The sequence below is a fragment of the Pinus tabuliformis genome, chromosome 1_1, assembly GCF_031772625.1.
Source record: "Pinus tabuliformis cultivar Carrire ecotype Pingquan chromosome 1_1, CPIR1, whole genome shotgun sequence".
NCBI classification, from domain to species: Eukaryota; Viridiplantae; Streptophyta; class Pinopsida; order Pinales; family Pinaceae; genus Pinus; species Pinus tabuliformis.
Window position 1 is genome coordinate 43,046,176 of NC_142297.1, and position 21,515 is coordinate 43,067,690.

Here is a 21,515-nt window from a genome sequence, read left to right on the forward strand (position 1 = left end):
TAAGTGCATCAGTTTATTGTGTTCTCTACCAGATTCGTGGGATATCTAGTTATTGCAATAGGTAGCAATGCAGCTGCCTTTCATTTTGATGAAATAGTCTCATCCTTGCTGACGGAGGAGATGAGACGGAAAATTATGGAGAGCTAGAATGGTGATGCCTTGTCTGTACAAGGTCAGTCCCAGAAAAAAAAAAAAAAACAAAAATAAGTCATCAAGTGGGAGATCTAAATCTAGAGGGAGATCTAAATCTCTAGGAAAACCTATAAAGGTGGTGTGCTGGAAATGCAGAAAGGAAGGGCACTACAAAAGGGACTGTAAATCTAAAGCTCCTGATAAAGGAAAGGGATCTGATGATGCTCCTTTTGCAGAGGCAAAAACCACCTTAGATGAAGGTGGGGATGTGTACTTGGCTTCTTCAAGTACACATGTAGATCATGAAGCATGGTTGATTGACTCAAGTGCATCCTTTCACTCCACTCCCCATAGAGAGTGGTTTTGCGAGTATGAGAAATACGATGGTGGTGATGTCTCCTTAGGGGATGATAGGAAGGATAGAATCATTGGTCGCGGAAAAGTAAAGTTGAAGTTGCAAGGTGGAAGGGTTAGAACACTTCCATGTGTTCTACATATTCCTGCATTGGCCAGAAATCTGATTTCTGTAAGAAAGTTGGATGATGTAGGTGTAAAAACAGTGTTCGAGAAGGATACCTCCAAGATGGTTAGGGGGACAGTGGTATTGATGCAGGGAGTTCGGATCGGAACTCTGTACAAGCTTCAAGGTAGCACTATTGTTAATGGGTGCAACAATTCTGTTGTTCCTGAAAGTGGAGCAGAAAATCTAGTGGTCTCTGGAGAGAATACCATGCTGTGGCATCAAAGGCTTGGACATATTGGAGAGAAGGGCCATCGAATACTTCATGGTAAAGGTATGGTAGAAGGTATGAGTAATAGCTCTCTGGATTTTGATTTCTACGAAAATTGTGTATATGGGAAGCAGAATCGGGTGAGTTTCCCCTCTAGTGGTAAGAGGAGGAAACAGATATTAGAGCTTGTGCACAGTGATGTGTTTGGACATGTGAAGGTTCCATCACTAGGTAAGTCTATGTACTATGTATCATTTATAGATGACTTCTCAAGGAATACATGGATATATTTCCTTAAGAAGAAATTTGAAGTCTTTGACAGGTTTAAAGAATTTAAGGCTCTGGTGGAAAACCAGACAAAGAAGAAGATAAAGGTGCTAAGGACAAATAATGGTGGAGAGTTTTGTAGTAAGGAATTTGAAGAATTTTGTAAGAAGTGTGGTATAGCACAGCAAATGACTACTCCATATACACCTCAGCAAAATGGAGTTGCAGAAAGAATGAACAAGACATTGATGGAAAGGGCAAGAAGCATGCTCAATGGTGTCGGGTTAGGACAGGAATTCTGGGCAGAGGCAGTGGAGACAGTATGTTATCTAGTCAACAGATCACCTTCAGCAGCGTTGGAGGATAAGACTCCACAGGAAGTATGGAGTGGTAAGAAACCCTGTCTTTCACATCTGAGGGTATTTGGATGTGATTCATATGTACATGTTCCAAAGGAGAAATGAACCAAGTTGGATAGTAAATCTGAAAAGTGCATCTTTATTGGGTATAAGGATGGTTTAAAGGGTTATAAGCTTTGGAGCCCTGCAACAAGGAAGGTTGTGTACAGCCGAGATGTGGTGTTCAGAGAGGTGAAAGATGTTATTAAACATGAAATCCAACCAAAGGAACCTGAGAAGATAGAGTTTGAGCTAAAGGAGGAAGAATCAGACCCTACAGCAGAGGAGGAATCAGAAGATGAAGAGCCACAAACTCCAGGTCTGAGAAGATCAGTTCGAGAAAGAAGGCAGCCAGAAAGGTATAGTCCATCTATTTTCTGTTCAAATTTTTCTTTATCTATTACTGACGATGATCCCAGAACTATGAAGGAAGCAATAGATTCAGAGGATGGAAAACTCTGGAAAGAGGCCATGGTTGATGAAATGGTATCTTTGCACAAAAATGAGGCTTGGGATCTGGTGGAGTTGCCGGCTGGAAGGAAACCCATTGGTAGCAAATGGGTGTTCAAGAAGAAGACAAATGCAAAAGGAAAGGTGGATAAATACAAAGCTCGGTTGGTAGCAAAAGGTTATTCCCACGTGCTAGGAATTGATTTTGGTGATATTTTTTCTCCTATTGCCAAGGTAACTTCTATTAGGTTACTTTTATCTGTTGCTACTGCTTTTGATTTTGAGGTAGAACAGATGGATGTGAAGACAACTTTTCTTCATGGGGATCTAGAAGAGGAGATCTACATGAAGCTACCTGAAGGCTTTGCGGTGAAGGGTAAGAAAGAACTGGTATGCAAGCTAAAGAAGTCTTTGTATGGGTTAAAACAGTCACCAAGGATGTGGTATCAGAAATTTGATACATTTATACGGGGACTTGGCTTTAGCAGAAGAAAAGCAGATCACTGTGTGTATTTTAAATTAATTGGTAACTATGTTATTTATTTGGTCTTGTATGTGGATGATATGTTGTTGGTTGGAAATGACAAAGAAATTATCCAGGATTTGAAGACCTAATTGTCCTCCAAATTTGACATGAAAGATCTTGGTGCTGCAAACTATATTTTGGGCATGGAAATTAAAAGAGATCGAGCAAAGAGGAAGCTCTGGGTAAATCAGAGGAAGTATGTCGAGACAATAATGGAGAGGTTTAATATGCAGGATAGTAAACCGGTGAAGGTTCTTATTCCTGTAGGTGTAAAATTATTTGCTGAACAATGTCCCAACACCCAAGAAGATGAAGAGGATATGTCTCGTGTTCCATATGAAAGTGCATTCAGTAGCATGATGTATGCAATGGTCTATACTAGACCATACATTGCACATGTAGTGGGAGTATTGAGCAGGTTTAAGTCAAACCAGGGAAGGAGCACTTGACAACAGTGAAGCGGGTTTTAGGTATTTGCGTGGCACTAGTGATTATGGTTTGTGCTACCAAGGAAGACCAAGATTGGAAAAAGTGTTGGATATTCGTGGCTTTGTTGATGCAAACTGGGTTGGAGATCTGGATCAAAGAATATCTACAAGTGGGTATTTGTTTAACCTATTTGGAGGTGCAGTCAATGGATGACTAAGTAACAATCTATAGTGGCACTATCAACTACAGAGGTAGAATACATGGCAGCCACTCATGCCATCAAGGAAGCAGTTTGGTTGCAGAGATTGTGTTCAAGTATGGGGTTAATACAGGGAGCTATAGGGATAGACTGTGACTGCCAAAGTGCAATTTTCTTGGCAAAAAACCCTGCTCATCATTCAAAGACAAAGCACAGTGATGTTCAGTACACTTTGTGAGGGATATGATAGAAGACAAAAAGGTGTTGCTGGTAAAGGTGGACACTTTGAAGAATACTGCAAATGCATTGACAAAATCTATGAGGTCTGAGAAGTTCTCTTGGTGTAGAGAAACAATGGGTGTTTCAGGGCTGGAAAAATGATTAAGCTCTCTTGTGGCCCCCTATGGAAAGAAAACAACAAGTGGGAGAATGTTGGGTTGTGTTATATTCTTTCCATGACTGACCTATGTAGTGAACCGGGGGGTTAGAGGGGGGGCGGAGCCCCCCTTCGTTGCACTGATTGCACAGCGAGGGGGTCACAGGGGGGGCGAACCTACCTATGGTTTTTCGGTCCATGGTTTTGGACGCGATGGTTCTGGTCCATGGTATTGGATGCTTCGGCATGTATAAATATGTATTGTAACATTGAAAGAAAAATAATGAAAAATCAATCTGGTAGTCACGGTTTTGGGATCCAGGGGAAAATCTTTGTGTATATGTGTTTTATGTGTTATGCGCTCGCATTGTTTATTTTTCTTCATTTTAGAATTCGTATGCAAGTAATTTCTGTATAGGGTTAAAACCTACAGTCATCAACAATCTCTATCACTTTGAAATCTGCAAGCGCACTCGCACCTTCGATATTGACCATTATTCCTTGTAGTCTCCCCATAGGTAGGATCTGTTAGCTACCTATACCAATAGGTTTCATATTTCATGATTGGCAAGGGAAGGTCCAAATATGCTCTGCTTTGATGATGCAAAGATCACATATTTACAAGGGAAGACAAGGTATGTAAAAAAAGCTTGACCTTGCCCCATTGTTGATGGATGGTCCAACAGTCTAATCTGGATCAGGCCATGTTTTAAATTTCCAGTTGTAGAATAGAGAAAGAAGTCTGTCCAAACTGTTTAATCTTGGCAGACAAGTAGCTTAGGTAGAGAACGAAAGGCTCCCAACTGCTTAATCTAGGACCTTGGAAGAAATAAGGGTAGAATTAGATAGGCAATCAAAGAAAAAGCCAAAGGAAAGAAAAGGCAAATAAGGGTCTGCAAGCCTAAGTGCACCCTCCAAGAAGAAACAAAAAAATGCTAGACAAGTAGATGGGTAGGCAGTTGGGGTTGCAGAACTGTCATTTCTCACAAATTGCATGTGTTAACCTTGTTCACAAGGCAAAATCAACGATTTGAGAAGCTGTTCTTCTCCATCAAGCTGCAGCAAAGTAAAGAAACATGTCTAACCTCCCTCTTCCCCTTGTCCCACTTCATCACTAACACTCCCTCATCAGTTGAAATTCATCAAAGAAATTGTGGTTTTATGTTGGTTCTTATTCCTTTGGAAGCCACATTTCTTGTCTAAAATTCTTTTCATTTTGATCTACTCCCTAAACTAAGTGAGTTTCAAATAAACTTAGTGGGATCCCCCTTCATTCACTCTTTTCATCCATATTAACCCCTAACTCTACTATCTAAATCCCCTATGTCCCCCTTTCCCTACTATAATAACACTATGGTGTATAAATCCCAACATTATTTACATATCCTCCCTTTGGCACTATAGCCAAATAAGTTGTTTAGGGAGACATTAGTCCACCATGGACTATGGTCAACCCTGTCATGGGACTGTTCTAACCTCTGGTTATGAGAAACAACCTTTTCCCTAAGCTCTCACCTTCCCTCTGCTCAAAAAACACAGAAAACCCCTTTCCCCCTGCTAAACCCACTCCTAGAAACCTCTTTTCCCTTATAAAACCCTTGTAAAACCCAAAAATCCCCAAAACACATGCAAAAAACCCCTAACCCCAAGGTTCTCCTCCCGAAATATTTAATGTAATATTTTAATAGGCCAGCGGGTCCCCCCAACTTGCACGATCCATCGGAGGGCCCGCCAACCGTCGATCTTCCGCCACCCATGATCTAACGGTCGGCAGGTATTCCTGGGCCCGGATCTGCCGACCTTTAGCATCCGGGGAAAGTGGTTTTTGCCGCCCCGTACAAGGGACGCGTGGCAGGCGGCGGGGTTGTTCGGAGCCCCCCTCCCCGATACCGCCCTCGCCCAAAGGTGGTGCGGGGAACCCGCTTCCCGCAGTTCCCGTTACCACCTTCCCCCCTATGTCACTGGCACGTCATCATGACGTCAGACCATCTCCCGTCCCCACGCCCTTGGCCCACCGCATTCCCCAGCCACCGTGTCTGCCCCTCTGGCTGCCACCTCACCGTCCATGTCACCTCCGTACCCGGGCCCGCCGTGATGTCATGCTGATGTCATTGGCGGAAAAGCGCCAATAGCATGTTTTTTCCAAATTTGTCATTATAAACGACCAAATTAGCCGTTTGTGGTCATTTTCACGCACAAACGACATAGCCGTTGTCAACCAGCTGCCGCGAAAATTCATTTCCAGCCATCAAATTCAAGATTGAGACCGCTACAAGTCGAGATTTCAGCTGCACTAAGCCTTCACGGACCGGCCCGCAGGCTTCCAAGCTAGTTTATCCAGGTATTTCACCAGATTTCCCCATTTTTCCCATGCTTTCCATTTCTCTGTAAATTCACCATTGAAGACTAGTCAAAATACACAGTCTAGATCTGTCTGCTAACCAGCAGTCAGCTAAGGTGACCTACATCACCCCACAACCATAATTCAACACAGAAAACAGTAAAACGCGGGCCAAAACTGTAAATTTTTCCCCAGGGTGCCCAGCATTGTTCCCTTTTGCTGGGTGTAGACCAGCAGCAGTTCCTACTAAAGAAAACTTCATACCCTCTGCAATTTACCCCCAAGCAATTCACACCTCTGTGAATTTACAAAACTGCATAAGCAAGCCTGTTTTCCCATCTGCAAAAAACATTTCAGACTTCGTATACAATCGATTTGTCATTCAATCTCTTAGTACCTTTGCAAACCATTGTACTAATCTTACTTCAAAATCAAATCATATAATGGCTACCCATGCACCCACAGCTCTCAATGTTGCTCCTTTGAACCCACCCAATAAAGACTTGCAGTCCTTATCTGTGGTTGACCAAGACTACCTCATTGAAGACTATGTGGGAGACAAAGAATTTCTGCAGACATTCAGACAGTTGAGAGAGGACTACCTGACTGGTCGTGATACATATGGCATCTGGGAGTCAAACCTGCCATATTACTGTCTTCCCTCTGTGAATGTGTTTCCTGAAATCATTCGCCTGTGTGCTCAAAACTATGATGTACAGCACAGAGCCATCAGCACCCCATCTGGGAGGATCCTGTTTCATATTAGTCTTGAGTCCATTAACAAAATGCTGCATTTTGATCAGACAGAGCTGCTGTTCCCATTCTCTATGAACTATCTGCTAGATACTGGTGCCAAGATGACCAATGAAGAGATGCAGAAGGTCGCCAGGACATTCATGAGACCTGAGTGCCAACCTACAGGGCCACCTCCTTATCTAGATGTCCACTTCACTGAGGTAGGCAGATTGCTCCTAGATATGATTGCCTATGTGCTGGGATACAGCACCAGTGAGCATGTGGACCAAACTATGCTAGTATTGCTGGCTGTTTACAGTCCAGGCCAACCCCCTGCCAGGAAATATAACTTTGCTAAATTCATTGCTAATAAGATTCATGATCAGCTGAGCAAATTCGACAGGCAGGGTGTCTTCAGGTACTCGGCCTACATCTATCACCTCTTCATGTATTATCATTCTGAGGCCTTTCCATGCTACATCAAAAAGCTGGATTATAGAGGGGAAAGAAGATCTGTCATCTTCTGGACCTCTGTCTATCACAAAGTCACAAACTCACCCTACTCCTATTGTGAGTTTGTTGACCAATTTGTGTATCCAATCTCCTGTCTGTTAATGAAGTCCCCTCCTCCCAGAATGTCAACAGAGATACAGAAGGTTCTGCAGCTTTCTAAAAAATGTAAAATAGGTGATTGGTACCTATATGAGGAACACTCAGTCATCAGAGACTATGGCTGTGAGCTCTGTCCATACAGACTCCCAAAGTATGTACCCATGAGGATGTTTGCCTTGGAGTATTATAGGCAGTTGATTCAATCTGACCTCACCCATTTCCATAGCGCCAGAAAGAAGGCCCACCTCAAGTTCAAACACTAGTTGGGCCCCTTCGTCATGAACAAAAAAGAAGGATGGGAAGATGCTGACCTTATCCTCAAGGAAAAATACAAACTATCATACAGTTTTCGATGGGTCCCTTATGACCCTGAGGGCTTCATCACTACAAGGAGAAACAAATACAGGCTCCTAGGTTATAAGCATTGTCAATACCCACACATTGAAAAATATGCCAACCAGCAAGAATGGCAGCAGGGTACTTTAGTTGAGAAGTTAACTGAAGAAGAGATAATGCTTAGGAATATGAAGAAGCTTGAAAAGACCATTGATCTAGACTCTGTGCAGCAGGTACCCTTCAAACGGCCTCATCCAGCAGGAGAAGGGACCTCAGCCACAAGGACTGCACCAGACATATCAGCACCTTCCACTTCAGCACCGGCCATAGACAAAGGCAAAGGGATAATGGGTGCAGAGGAGGAAGCAATGAAAGAAAAGACTGCCCCTGAAAATGAGCAGCAAACAGAGCAGCTGTTACACTAAAAAATGTCACCATGACTACTTACAGTTAGTATGGCTCAAATCAACAGTCATGCTACCCTCTTAGGCAAGTCTTATGCCTCTGCTATCCATCTCAAACTCAAAAAAGAGAGAAAGTCTTGTAAAAAATATGTTTATCTCTGGGGTCGCAGGTTCTCTCTAGCCTTACCTGCGGGGACGCTCACCATGTTCACAAAAGTTGCGTCCATGGACGCTCTGTATGTTAAGGGACAGGTGCGTCCTTCTGTAAAAGGCAAAATGCGCGAGTTTCATCTTAAAAAAGTTACTTGTGGTTACTTCTAGAACCTTCTAGAGGTCGGTTTGATGAAATGGATGCGCCTCCAGTTGGTTCATGTATCTCTATTAAGGGGGAACTTATCCCATCAATAAGGGAGCTATCCCACCCAAAGAGGGGGATTATCCCATTGATGGTGGACCTGAATAACCTCTTTACAGCACTATAAATAAAGACATTGAGCCAGAAGGAGAGGAGGTTGAAAGCTATAGATTTCTAAGGGTAAATGCTGCAGGAATTAGGACTCCCATTTAGAAGCTTGTGAGGAGAGATTGTCATCTTTACTTGTTCTATTTGGAAGTGGGTGAGCTTTGTCAAAGTAGAGGAAGACTCTTGTGGACCCTGGAAGGAGCTTGCACAACACCAAGGCTCAGGTTGTAATGGTTCCTCTTGATTACCTTTAATGCAAATTGGTCCATTCTTCTCAATAGCTTGTTGTTAATGGGTTATTTCATGTACTCCTTGGTCTATGTGTTGAATATGCTTTGTTTTATGTTATAATCAGGTGCTATTTAATTGTTTGACTGTTGGTGATTACGGGTTTTGGAGAAACGGAGGAGCTCATCCAGATCAACAAAGCTTGGACTTCTACAACAGCGTTTGGACAGAGGTAAGAACGAAACACTTGATTTCTCATATCATAATGTATGTTTAGAGAAGGATAGCTCCAGTTTGTTTTGTTTGTCATTAGAATGTCTTAGACTTCTAGGAAGGTCAGATGTGTCCGCACCCTTGACTGATTCTGTGTGACAAATTGGCGACTCCGCTGGGGATAGATTCCATTGATGAGAAAGGTCTTTTCCTTTGTGTGAACTTTGCTTTGAGAAAATTGGTTTATTTTTCTGGTTTTGGCTCTGTGACTTTGTCTCTGGGTGGGTTAGCTTAGGATTAGTTTTATTTTGGTTTTTCTTGAGTTTTTCAGTAGGACGCACCCTCTGAGTGCTGCACAGTGCGTCCCTGGACGCACTTTGGCTGTGTGCACAGAGCGGGCCCACACCTGTGCTAACGGGTTGCCTGCGTCCCCTGCCAAAATTTGAGAAAATTCCATTTTTTACACTTTTTGCTCTTAGATTTTGTTTTTTCTTAGTTTTTTCTGCCCAGATTCATTAGACCCTTGCCAAGAATCTTCACCTAAGCTTGTTTCATTGGCATTCTTGCTTTAAGCTTTCATCAATTGGGTGTTTTGAGACTCTTTTTTGAGAAATTCTTGATTTGATTTCCTTTGGTCATTACTTGGAGGTTTCTCTCAGTCCTTGAGTGTATGAGTGTTAATCGCCTCTGAGTGTTTTTATTTTTTGATCTTTGGAACTCTCACCCAATTTTCTCGACTTGCACTTGATTGGTTCTTAGATTACATTAGAATCATCTTGTGTTTGAGAATTCTCTTGCATAAATTACATTTGCATAATTAGAATTCTCCTTTTCGGAATATGAATGAAAAATGTGCATAGATTACATTTGCATACTTTTCAAGTGAATTGTGCATAGATTACAATTGCATAGTTTACATTCTGAAGAAATCAATTGTAGATTTAGATCAGCTTTCTTTGATTTGAATTTACACGAAAATAAAAATAAAAAAAGGGTTTGGAATTGATTTGCATTAGTTTTTCTTGATGAAATTAGTGCATTAGATAATTTGTTATATTTTCTCTTAGTGATCAGTTTTTTGCATTGTTGGAAGTGAATGGAAACTCTCTCCTTACTTTAATTAGGATTCATCGAATTGAAAGGATTACATTATCATATTCGATTGCATTCAGTTGAGTCGGGTCATAACACCATTGGTTTCGCATCCATTTACCCATTTGAGTAATAACAGCCTTAATAACACAACGCTTAATTAAAATTCATCTAGAAATTTTTACATTTCTAGGGTTCTGAAGCACCAACATAGCTTAGGCTAGTGTCTTGGAGTAGGTGAGTAATTAACTCTCCAAGACAGTAAAACCAAACAAGTAGTCGATCTTGTGATAGAATCAAATCCAATTGTTACATTTACACTCTGGGAAAGCTCCTCTTAAAGGAGAAGCACGAGCTCCTGTCCGAACCAGTGAGGGGATCATTCCCCCCTCGTTGGGAACGACGCCAGACAGTACGTATTACAAACGGTAAACCTCGGATTAACCATTGTCGAGGAGCCAGGGGTCACTTATCGATAAACCTTGGATTACTGTCAAGGAGCCGGTAAGGGGATTGAGCTTGCTACTCTGCCCTTGCGTGCTGTCGGAGTTTAGACTGTTCCCCCAGGTGTACTTGTGGCCGTTGGTAACCTTAGTGACCATAATCTCTAGGATTCTACCCAAGGTGACGGTGGAGGGAAGGTCCCACTGTACCTGGAGCAGACGTCGGCTATACTCACTTGGATTTTCTGGGGGGTTCACTTCACTCGAGACGGTTAAAGTGGAGGAACTTGGTCCAGTCTATTCATTAAGCAGGTTGTCGGGGTAACTGTTCCACCCACTATTTCTGTACTGGATTCTGCGAGGTTGGGCTTAATCACCAACTAGTGTTTTCGGTCCGGAAGGCTACTGTTTGTGTGTGGTTTGACTCCTAGATTTGATAGCGCATGTTAATTTGTTTGTTTTTACTTTTAGAGACCATAGGTGTGAATTGTGAATTTTAATTGTTAAGTGTGAATTGTGAATTGTTAATTTTAGTTTTAAATTGTTAATAAAATTCACTGAAGTTGAATATAATGGCAAATGTTCCGGAATTTATCAACCTAGGAACCCCTCCTAATGAGAATCCTAGTACTTTTCCTTACTTTGGAAATGTTGGTCCTCCTTATATGGCTACTTTGTCATTACCTGGATTTACAATAGGCTTACCGATATGGCTATTTTCAACTTCGTTGGCCCAAAATACTCCAATTGTTCCATCTCAACCGGATGCTTCACCTCAACAGAGTTCACCATCTCAACATCACCAACCTTCTGTTGACCCTTTACCTTCTTCGCCTAATTTTTCTTCCTCCATTTCTTCCTCTTCGCCTGGTAAAAGCCTTGATGCTAGTAACCAGGAGGCTAAGAAGAAGAAGAAAGGGAAGAAGAAGAAGAAGAAGAAGCAAGATAAGAAAGAAGTCAACCAATCAACCATGGCTGTAAGTGTTAGTGGTATTGAGGAAAATTCTAACATGCACCGTAAACCCAAATACCCTTGCAGGCTTTGTAAGGGTGACCACTTCCTTATCAATTGTCCTAGTATACCAAAGGTCTTGGAAGTATGGTCAGAAAAATCTCATCAACTTTCCATTGATCCATCAACCAGTGATAGTCAGGTTCCTGGGAAAAAGGGTAAAGTTAGGTTTCCTTGTAAGTTATGCAAAGGGAGTCATCAAACTCACATTTTCCCTCACATGGATGAAGCCTCAACATTGTTGGAAAACCTTCCTGTTCCACAGCAAGAATTTCCAACTGGTTACCGTAAACTTTCTCCCAACCTACCGTCAAATGACGGAGTGATTGATCTAAATTCAAGTACCGTCAATCACACTCTTCCATTGGAGAGTGAAACTCATGTCACTCAGGTTGATGATCCGTTAGTTGATCAAGTGGTCGATTCAATTTCACATTCGGTCGATTCCACTTTCCCTTTAGAGAGTGAACTTCATATCGCTCAGGTTCTTCTTGTTACATCAGATTCTTCTATGCCGGGGGGCATTTCACCTGTTTCTACAGAACCCCCTCCAAGCACTGAGGTCTTTTCCTTTGATTGGAATAGACTGACAGAACCTCGTCTTCCTTCCTCCATCCCTTTCCAAATCATTATCAAGGCTGGTGGTAGGGACATACATCGTACTCAGGTAGATGAAGGTGCTTCTGTTAGTATTTTATCCTCAACTGTTTGGAAAGCTTTGGGTTCCCCCCAGCTTGCGCCTATTACGCAGAATCTGAAAGCTTTTAACAGAACCATTAGTGAACCTTTAGGGATCCTTCCTAAGCTTTCTATTACCTTGGAAGGTAAAACTGTCTGTATTGATCTTATGGTAGTTCGAGGTCCCTTGGATTTCAATTTACTCCTTGGGCGAGACTATGTTTATGCAATGAAAGCTGTCGTATCGACACTCTTTCGCGTGATGTCTTTCCCTCACAATGGAAATATTGTGACTGTAGACCAACTTTCGTTCCCTAGTCTTGCTTCAACTACCAATAATATGACCCCCCTAACTGTTCCTGATTCTAAAGTGGTATCTACCCAGCCACGGGTTAATTATGTGGCAAATGGTCCCATGTTTTCAGTTACCGATGTAAGTGAGCCTCTCACTGTTGATTTAGACCCGGTAATTGACATGGAAAACTCTATGGGATTACTTGAACACGATGTTCTTATCCCTTTTGAGTCCCTTGACATGTGTTCCTTCCAGAGAAGTATTCTTCCTTCTGATGAAGACCTCTTGGAAGCCATGATCAAGGTGTGTCCATTGACATGTCTTTCTTCCAGTTGGAAGCCATGATCAAGAGCGTGAGGATAGTTCCTTTTACTGTGTCAACCTCATTAAAAAATGAATCAGTGAGCGTGAGGAAAGTTCCTTTTACTGTGTCAACCTCGTTAAAAAATGAATCAGTTGGTCAGAGGATAGTTCTTTTTACTGAGTCAACCTCATTAAAAAATGAATCAGGGACGAGGATAGTTTGTTCCTCTCTCAACCTCGTTAAAAAATGAAATTGGATGGTACGAGGAAAGTTCCTTTTACTGTGTCAACCTCGTTAAAAAATGAATCAGTGAGTTCGAGGATAGTTCCTTTTACTGTGTCAACCTCGTTAAAAAATGAATCAGTGTGTGCGAGGAAAGTTCCTTTTCCTGTGCCAACCTCGTTAAAAAATGAAACAGGTGTCCGTGAGGATAGTTTCTTCTAGTCTCAACCTCGTTAAAAAATGAAACTGGAAGTCATGAGCATAGTTCCTTGTCTTGTGTCAAGCTCATTAAAAAATGAAACAAGGAGTTACGAGGATAGTTTTTTCCTGTATCAACCTTGTTAAAAAATGAAACAGGCTAGCATGAGGAAAGTTCCTTTTACTGAGTCAACCTCGTTAAAAAATGAATCAGGTATGAGGATAGTTCTTTTCTTGTGTCAACCTCCTTAAAAATGAAACAACTCCCTTTTCAAGTTAAATATTGAAAGTAAACCTTCATTCCTTTCATCCATCTAGTTGAATGCAATGAAGCCTGGGGGGCATGTACCTCGCTTTGCATCATTATACTGGGGGCATGCGAACTTTTTGAGCATAATTCCTTGTCTTGTGTCAAGCTCGTTAAAAAATGAAACAAGGGTAGGTTAAGTAGGTAGATTGTAGATAGTAGTCATGAGCATAGTTCCTTGTCTTGTGTCAAGCTCATTAAAAAATGAATCAAGGATTTTAGAGCATAGTTCCTTGTCTTGTGTCAAGCTCGTTAAAAAATGAATCAAGGTTTTTAGAGTAGAGTTTTTGTTAGGTAGATTGTAGCGTCGTTATGAGCATAGTTCCTTATCTTGTGTCAAGCTCGTTTAAAAAATGAAACAAGGGTTTTGAGGATAGTTCTTTTCCTGTGTCAACCTCACTAAAAAATGAAACAACTCCCACAAGTCTTTCCAAGATCTTGAAAGTAAAGCTTCATTCCATCCACCTCATTGAATGCAATGAAGCTTGGGGGGCATGTACCTCGTTTTGCGTCATTATGCTGGGGGCATGTGAACTTATAACAAGCATAGTTTTTCATTTCAAGCTTGCATAAACATGAAACTGAATCCGAGCATAGTTCTTTTCCTGTGTCAAGCTCGTTAAAAGATGAAACAAATCCTCCTCTACTTGAGTCGAGAGATTGACTAGATCTCATAAATGTTAAGTATTTAGGTTAGTTATTTCAGTTTTTGCATAATTTTCTTACAGTTTTAGGTTGAGTCTTTCAAATGATCTCGTAACTCAAACCTTCATTTCATCCAAATGGTTGAATGAAATGAAGCTAGGGGGGCATGCGCTCTAGCAGTTATGCTTAGGGGGCATCAAGCACAGTTTTATCTGTTTCAAGCTTGTGAAAAAAAATGAAACTACTTTGAAGCATAGTTTTTCTCTGTTTCAAGCTTTTGTAAAAATGAAACCTATCTCGAGTCAATTTCAGTTATTTTCAAGACTCGTTAAACTCATGAAAATCCCGAGATTGTTTTGCTATCTTTCATTCTCGTAAAACAAATGAAAATGCCGAGTTCTTTCCGTCTTTTCCTGCTCGTAAATTAAATTGAAAGTCGGCCATATGAGTACATTTTTATCATTTTTTCGAACTCGTTAAAACTTACGAAAAAATGAAAACCATGAGTACATTTTTTATCCCTTTTTCAAACTCGTTAAAACTTACGAAAAAGTGAAACCTTGGAGTTCTCTTTTAAGCCCTTTTCTGACTCCTAAAACATGAAAAGATTGCCGAGCGTTTCTTTTACACGTTAAAATGGAATTAAAAGACGGTCCCCTTATAGCTCTTTTTTGACCGTAAAATCAGGAAAAGATTGTCGTGTTTTTGTCGTTTCAAACTCGATACGGAAATAAAACGACGTGTCCTTGATCGCTTTTTACTTTTCAGGTCAGTGACACTAAATATGAAAGTACTCCTTGGTCGCAAGATCAAGCGGTTCCCCCAGGTATTATTTTATACTTTTTCGGGCTTGAGGGACACAAATTTACGAAAAAGTTCAACTTGGAGTTTCCTTAAGTTTTTCAGACTCTCTAAAATTGAAAAACGCCGAGTTTCTCTTATACTGGGCTCGTTAAACATTTCACAGTAAAGGACCTGTTCAATTACAAACAGGAACGAACCACTCCTTCCTAGGGTTCGAATCAAAACTAGGTTGGACTCGTCCGAAGGATGAGCTTATAATCGAGCATATGTTATCCTCCTCAAGCTTGTTAAAAATAAAGAGGTACTTGCCAGAAATGGTGGGGGAAAAGAGAGAAGAATGAGCCTGTTTGTTACCTTTTGTCTCAAAAGAAACTTTATTACCACTCTTGAACACGACACTTTTCATTCACCTGGGTTGGGAAATCTTTTACCTCACAGTTGACCAAACCACTTTGAAAGTCTTTAACCGGGTTCCGGGGATTAACTTTGAGTTATTCGTCACCAAGCCATCTGTCGTGTCGTTATGTGTTCAAGAGGTCTGCAAGCAAAACTTTCATCTGCAAAATACTTGTCATCCATTTGACCATCCCTGAGTCAGTCCTTACAGCAACATTTCTTCAACTTGAACAATGATTTCGTGTTGCAGGCTTGCCTGCAACGGGTCACTTTCTATTGACATCGACACATTATCTAGAAAGATGACTTAGGAATCGACAGTACCTTGAAGTCTGCATGCATCAATGGCAGGTTTCTCGCCTTTGACGTCAGTTTACATCATTGACTTTCGATCAAAGGATTCCGTGAAATGTTCGACATCAAAACATCTATTCACATTTCACGGGTTGTGCTTGGTACTTTGAGAACCATTGACATTACTGGTGGTCTCTCTCACGCTTGTTAACAGTTTACATCATCGACTGGTAATCAAGTGGTTTCTAACATGTTCGACATCAAATCATTTAATCACATGGTTAGAATCGTACCAATTCGGGAGGTAGAAGTGAAGACCCTGGATCTAGTTTCTACCATCCAGGCTGCGAGGAGTTTTGTATTCATTATATATGTAGACTAATCGTAAACAGATGGCTGCGTCCATACTGTGTCTACGAAAGTCTATAAAAATGATGTACTGCAAGATCATTCCTGTATCAGAATAGTTAGTCCGTTAGTTAAAGTTTTGAATCTGAGTATGGGAATGCCTACCTCAGTGATGATATAATCTTATACATGTATTTTGTGTTGAAAATTGCAGGTTCCAACCAGGTCATCCACAAGACAATCCTTGAAATGATAAAGCGCTTCACCCTTCCTAGAATTGCAAAACCCTAATCTATTCCAGGCTTCGCACTTTAGGGGGCAATCTGTTACACTAAAAAATGTCACCATGACTACTTACAGTTAGTATGGCTCAAATCAACAGTCATGCTACCCTCTTAGGCAAGTCTTATGCCTCTGCTATCCATCTCAAACTCAAAAAAGAGAGAAAGTCTTGTAAAAAATATGTTTATCTCTGGGGTCGCAAGTTCTCTCTAGCCTTACCTGCGGGGACGCTCACCATGTTCACAAAAGTTGCGTCCATGGATGCTCTGTATGTTAAGGGACAGGTGCGTCCTTCTGTAAAAGGCAAAATGCGCGAGTTTCATCTTAAAAAAGTTACTTGTGGTTACTTCTAGAACCTTCTAGAGGTCGGTTTGATGAAATGGATGCGCCTCCAGTTGGTTCATGTATCTCTATTAAGGGGGAACTTATCCCATCAATAAGGGAGCTATCCCACCCAAAGAGGGGGATTATCCCATTGATGGTGGACCTGAATAACCTCTTTACAGCACTATAAATAAAGACATTGAGCCAGAAGGAGAGGAGGTTGAAAGCTATAGATTTCTAAGGGTAAATGTTGCAGGAATTAGGACTCCCATTTAGAAGCTTGTGAGGAGAGATTGTCATCTTTACTTGTTCTATTTGGAAGTGGGTGAGCTTTGTCAAAGTAGAGGAAGACTCTTGTGGACCCTGGAAGGAGCTTGCACAACACCAAGGCTCAGGTTGTAATGGTTCCTCTTGATTACCTTTAATGCAAATTGGTCCATTCTTCTCAATAGCTTGTTGTTAATGGGTTATTTCATGTACTCCTTGGTCTATGTGTTGAATATGCTTTGTTTTATGTTATAATCAGGTGCTATTTAATTGTTTGACTGTTGGTGATTACAGGTTTTGGAGAAACGGAGGAGCTCATCCAGATCAACAAAGCTTGGACTTCTACAACAGCGTTTGGACAGAGGTAAGAACGAAACACTTGATTTCTCATATCATAATGTATGTTTAGAGAAGGATAGCTCCAGTTTGTTTTGTTTGTCATTAGAATGTCTTAGACTTCTAGGAAGGTCAGCTGTGTCCGCACCCTTGACTGATTCCGTGTGACAGCAACAACAAGAGTAGACGGTCCTGCCACAAACTGAGCTGCCAGCAGCTCCGACAATGCAAACACCACCACCTCACACTGAGCCCTCGACTGCCCCGGTTTTGCAGACCCCAGCACATAAAGAAAGGGGTACAAAAAGAGACAGAGAAGAGTCCACTCCTCTTAGTGGATCCTCCCAACAACCAGAGGCCAAAAGGCAGAGGGCAGACTCTCCAGAGGTGGAAGACATCACCGAAGAATTCTTTGACAGCTCAAGGAAAAACAGGGAAGGCAGCCAGCACACAGGGACAAGCTCCTTTCAGCAGGAGCAAGGATTGCAACTTGGCTTGGAGGTGTCCTTTTCCTCCCAGCAGACCAAAAAACCCAAGAGTACTAAGGCCTCTTTTAAAGAAATAAAGGCCCAGAATGATCAGCTGAGGGTAGAAGTTTATAAGCAGTTTCTTGATGCAACCCCAGCACAAAAAGAAAGGCTAATGTCAGTATATGACATTCAGGAGGAAAGATTGTTCCTTAGCCATTTCACGCCCAAAGTGCCCTAGCCTAAATCAGCAGCAGATTACATAAAGACAAGGGTGGAGATAATGGCCAGAGATATACATCCCATGGACCAAATAGAACTCCATAAACAGACTGGGGAGATGGTCTATGCAACATTGGTGGAAAAGGCCACCATGGCACATGAACTTAAAGAATCACTCAAAAATACCAACACTCAGTTGGATTTTGAGAGGATGTCATCCTTGGCCAAAGACAATAGGATAAAGTCTCTTGAAGAGATCATCATTGATCTAGGACATGATCCTAGTGATCCAAAGGGTGTAAAGGCCCTAATGAAGAAGAAAGATGATGACCTTAATGCATTAAAGAAGAGGTTGAAGCTGCAGCCCACAGAGCACCCTCAAACAGCAGAACTTCAAAAGGAAAAACAGGTTGATGACCAATTGGACCTCTTAATGCAGCAAGACCAGAGGATCAGGGATTTGGAGAAAGAGCTAGAAGGAGCACTACAAGATAAACAGGGAGAATCCACTTCCCAAGCTCCTCCAACCACTTCAGCAACAACAACAGATGCAGCAGGAACCACAACAGCGCCAGAAGCCAGCAAAAGTATAGAGGAGCTGACCAAGGCCATCAAAGAAATGGAACTCCAGGCAAATGAAATAAAGAAATCCAAGGAGAAATTGGCATAACTGGATTCCAAATATGACAAATCTAAGGTAACTGTGGCAGAGCAGGGCAGAGAAATAAAGGCCCTCAAGGACAAGATAAAGGCCTTAGAAAAAGAATTAAATCTGGAAATAGCTATGGCCGACATAAAAAGGATCTTATGGGCCAAAATAGGTCAATCCATCACCCAACAATGGAGGTCAATAAAAACGATGCATGAGCAGATGGACTTGTTGGGCCAAGCATAAACAGAGATCAATAGAGCCAAAACACTGCTGGGAAATAGACCAGAACAGGCCAAAATAATGATAGACTTCCTAAACAGGCAGGAAAAGGAGGAACTGGCAGCCATAGGTATCTCCAACAGAATAGAGGCCGTTCTCACTGCCAAGAAAGTGCTCACTCTCAGGAATTACGTGCAAACTGTGGAGAGGAAGTGCTATGAGATCACAGCAGATGTGGAGGAATTCAAGGTCAAGTTGGCAGTACTGCAAGCAAAAGGCCTGCCCAGCCTCCTAACTGGTGCAGGAAAACTAGTCTCTCGGGATCAATTTGCCAAAAGAATGGCAACATATATTGAAAACCAGATTACTGCATCTGGCAGTACATCTGAGCAGACAGGGCCTCCATCAGGACAGAGCTTATATGATAAACTGGAGGGCCTGTTCTTTATTGAAAATGAAGTGAATCACCTTTTTGAGACTCCTCCTAACTTCTACAGGTATACAGAGGCCGATGAGACACTAATAAAGATTAGGAGGCATCAGATGCCAAAGGAAGATTGGTGGCAATCAATGCTTCAGATTCTGCCATGGTAGCTCCAGCTGTTTGGTCACTGCCAGCTCCAGGTCACTATCACACAAACAGCATGATAAAGTCAACATTAAAAGCAGCTGAGTGGTGAGTCAGCATATAGACTACAACGGCCAGCCGAAAAGATAAAGAAATGCGCAAATTTTGACAGCGTATCCTCAGCCGACTCCAACTGCCACCGGGTCAACAGGCTCTGACCAATTTTTGACAGCTAGAGGACAGGAAGTTATTACAGCATTAACTTTTCCAACTACTACACTCCAGCAGTTGGCAGGATATTAATGAAGCATGTACTCTTCATTTCAGATATTTTCTTATGTAAACTTTCTATATATACTCCCCTTAGTAACGCATAAGGGGTGGAGAATTTTCACTCTGAGGCATGTATACTGTATATTTTCAGAATAGTCTAATACAAAGAGCGAGATCAGCTCAGTGATTTCCTGGAACTTTGGTGTCTTGCTGATGATCTAAGTGCTGTTGCAGAATTCTTGTGCTGTCTGGTGGAATGATATGTTTTCTTAAATCTCTGTTTTGTTCTCCTATGTTGTTACCTACTCATATTTTCATCAAATCTAGCAATAAAGAAAAAGAATAGTGCAGGATATGTTCCTTCGCACCCTGTGCTCAATCTTATATTGTTGTAAATGTTTTCTTCATAGTTAAATGGACATGAATTCTTAAATGCTCATGATTTGTTTAAATCTATATTGTGAATGTTATTTAGAAATCCTTCATTGCTTCTAGGTAACATTATCTCTTCTTCACCATTCCAGTTTAATGAAAGATCCTTAAGTGCCTTTCATATACTGAACATATCACACTAAATCATAAATTCACAGCATCGTTTCTCAGACAGTTACCCAGCTCTGCAATTTCATTACTTCGTCAACATAGCACACCAAACTAAAGGACCAATGAATCCATTGCCCAATGATACATAACTTCCTGGTTAGAGCATACACGTTTTGATTGAAACATTTTCCAACCAAATACAAAAAACAAATCTGAACATCATAGCTAGCCTAAAATACTATCAGAACAGAGACAAATTATAAAGAGAGAGCCCTCTCTGGTTACAGTTTGGCTAGAAGCTGTAACCCAAAGATTAGTTAGTGGTTACCCCGGTCGTATTCCCTTGGGAGTCATAGGGAACAACCTGGGTGTTAACATAATTGGCGACTCCACTGGGGATCTTCCTCAAGATTTTCTGATTTCTGTTTGTCTCTTGAAAGCTGATCATTCACACTGATAGCTTTGGAAAATACACAGTGAGTTCAAAATCTTGTCTGGCCTCTGTAAACACAAAAATATCCCACAAAATACCAAAAAGAAGATTAGAAGCTGGCTCCTAAAAGGAAAACCAAACATACTAGATCAAATCCTGACCCAGACCCACCAGTTGTTTTTGCGAATTCTAATACAATCCCTAGGATTATTAGGAAGCAGTAGGAACAGAAAACTTTTGCTGACTCAAGTCCTGGGACAGGTCATCCTAACCCTGTTCCAACTCCAATCAAGGTTTTGTTTCGGTCTACCCTTGATTCCCCCAATTCCCCTTCTACATCCCAAAGCCCTCCCTTTACTCCTTCATCCACTACACATATTCCTTTGATCAACATCCCATTATCTACCCCTCCCATAAACCCTGTTATACCAGTTATCCCTGTTATCCCATTTATCCCTGTCAATCCTATAAACCCTGTAAATATGGCCAATAGGTATGCACCTTTGCAGTTACCTGCCAATCTTGCAGCTTTACCCCAAGACTACCAATCCAAAATCTCATATTTTGACTCCACTGGCTCTTTCACAGCTACTCAGCATGCCAAAAGGATGCAAGACCATTTTGAGAACTATGAAATAGATGATGACAGTGTGAGAATGAGAATCTTTGTCCAAAGTTTAACTGGTGATGTGAGAACTTGGTTTAGATCCCTGAATGCAAATTCCATCACAACTCCTGATGAGCTTTACCAAGCCTTTACTAATAGATGGGAGAAGAAGAAAGATCCTCTGCACATACTTGGTGAATATGACACTATTAGAAGAGGCCAGCAAGAAACTGTCCTGGAATATTGTGCTAGATTTAACAATGTATATAATGCAATACCACAAAATTTAAGACCTCCCCCTGATTTAGCCTTGTACAAATTTCCTGATGGTTTTGACCCTGATATGGCTTATCAGTTGAAGGAGAGAGCTCCTGAATCCCTTGCAGAAGACCAAAAGGTTGCTGTCACAGTGGAAGCTAACCTGATTGCTAAAAGAAACGGAGA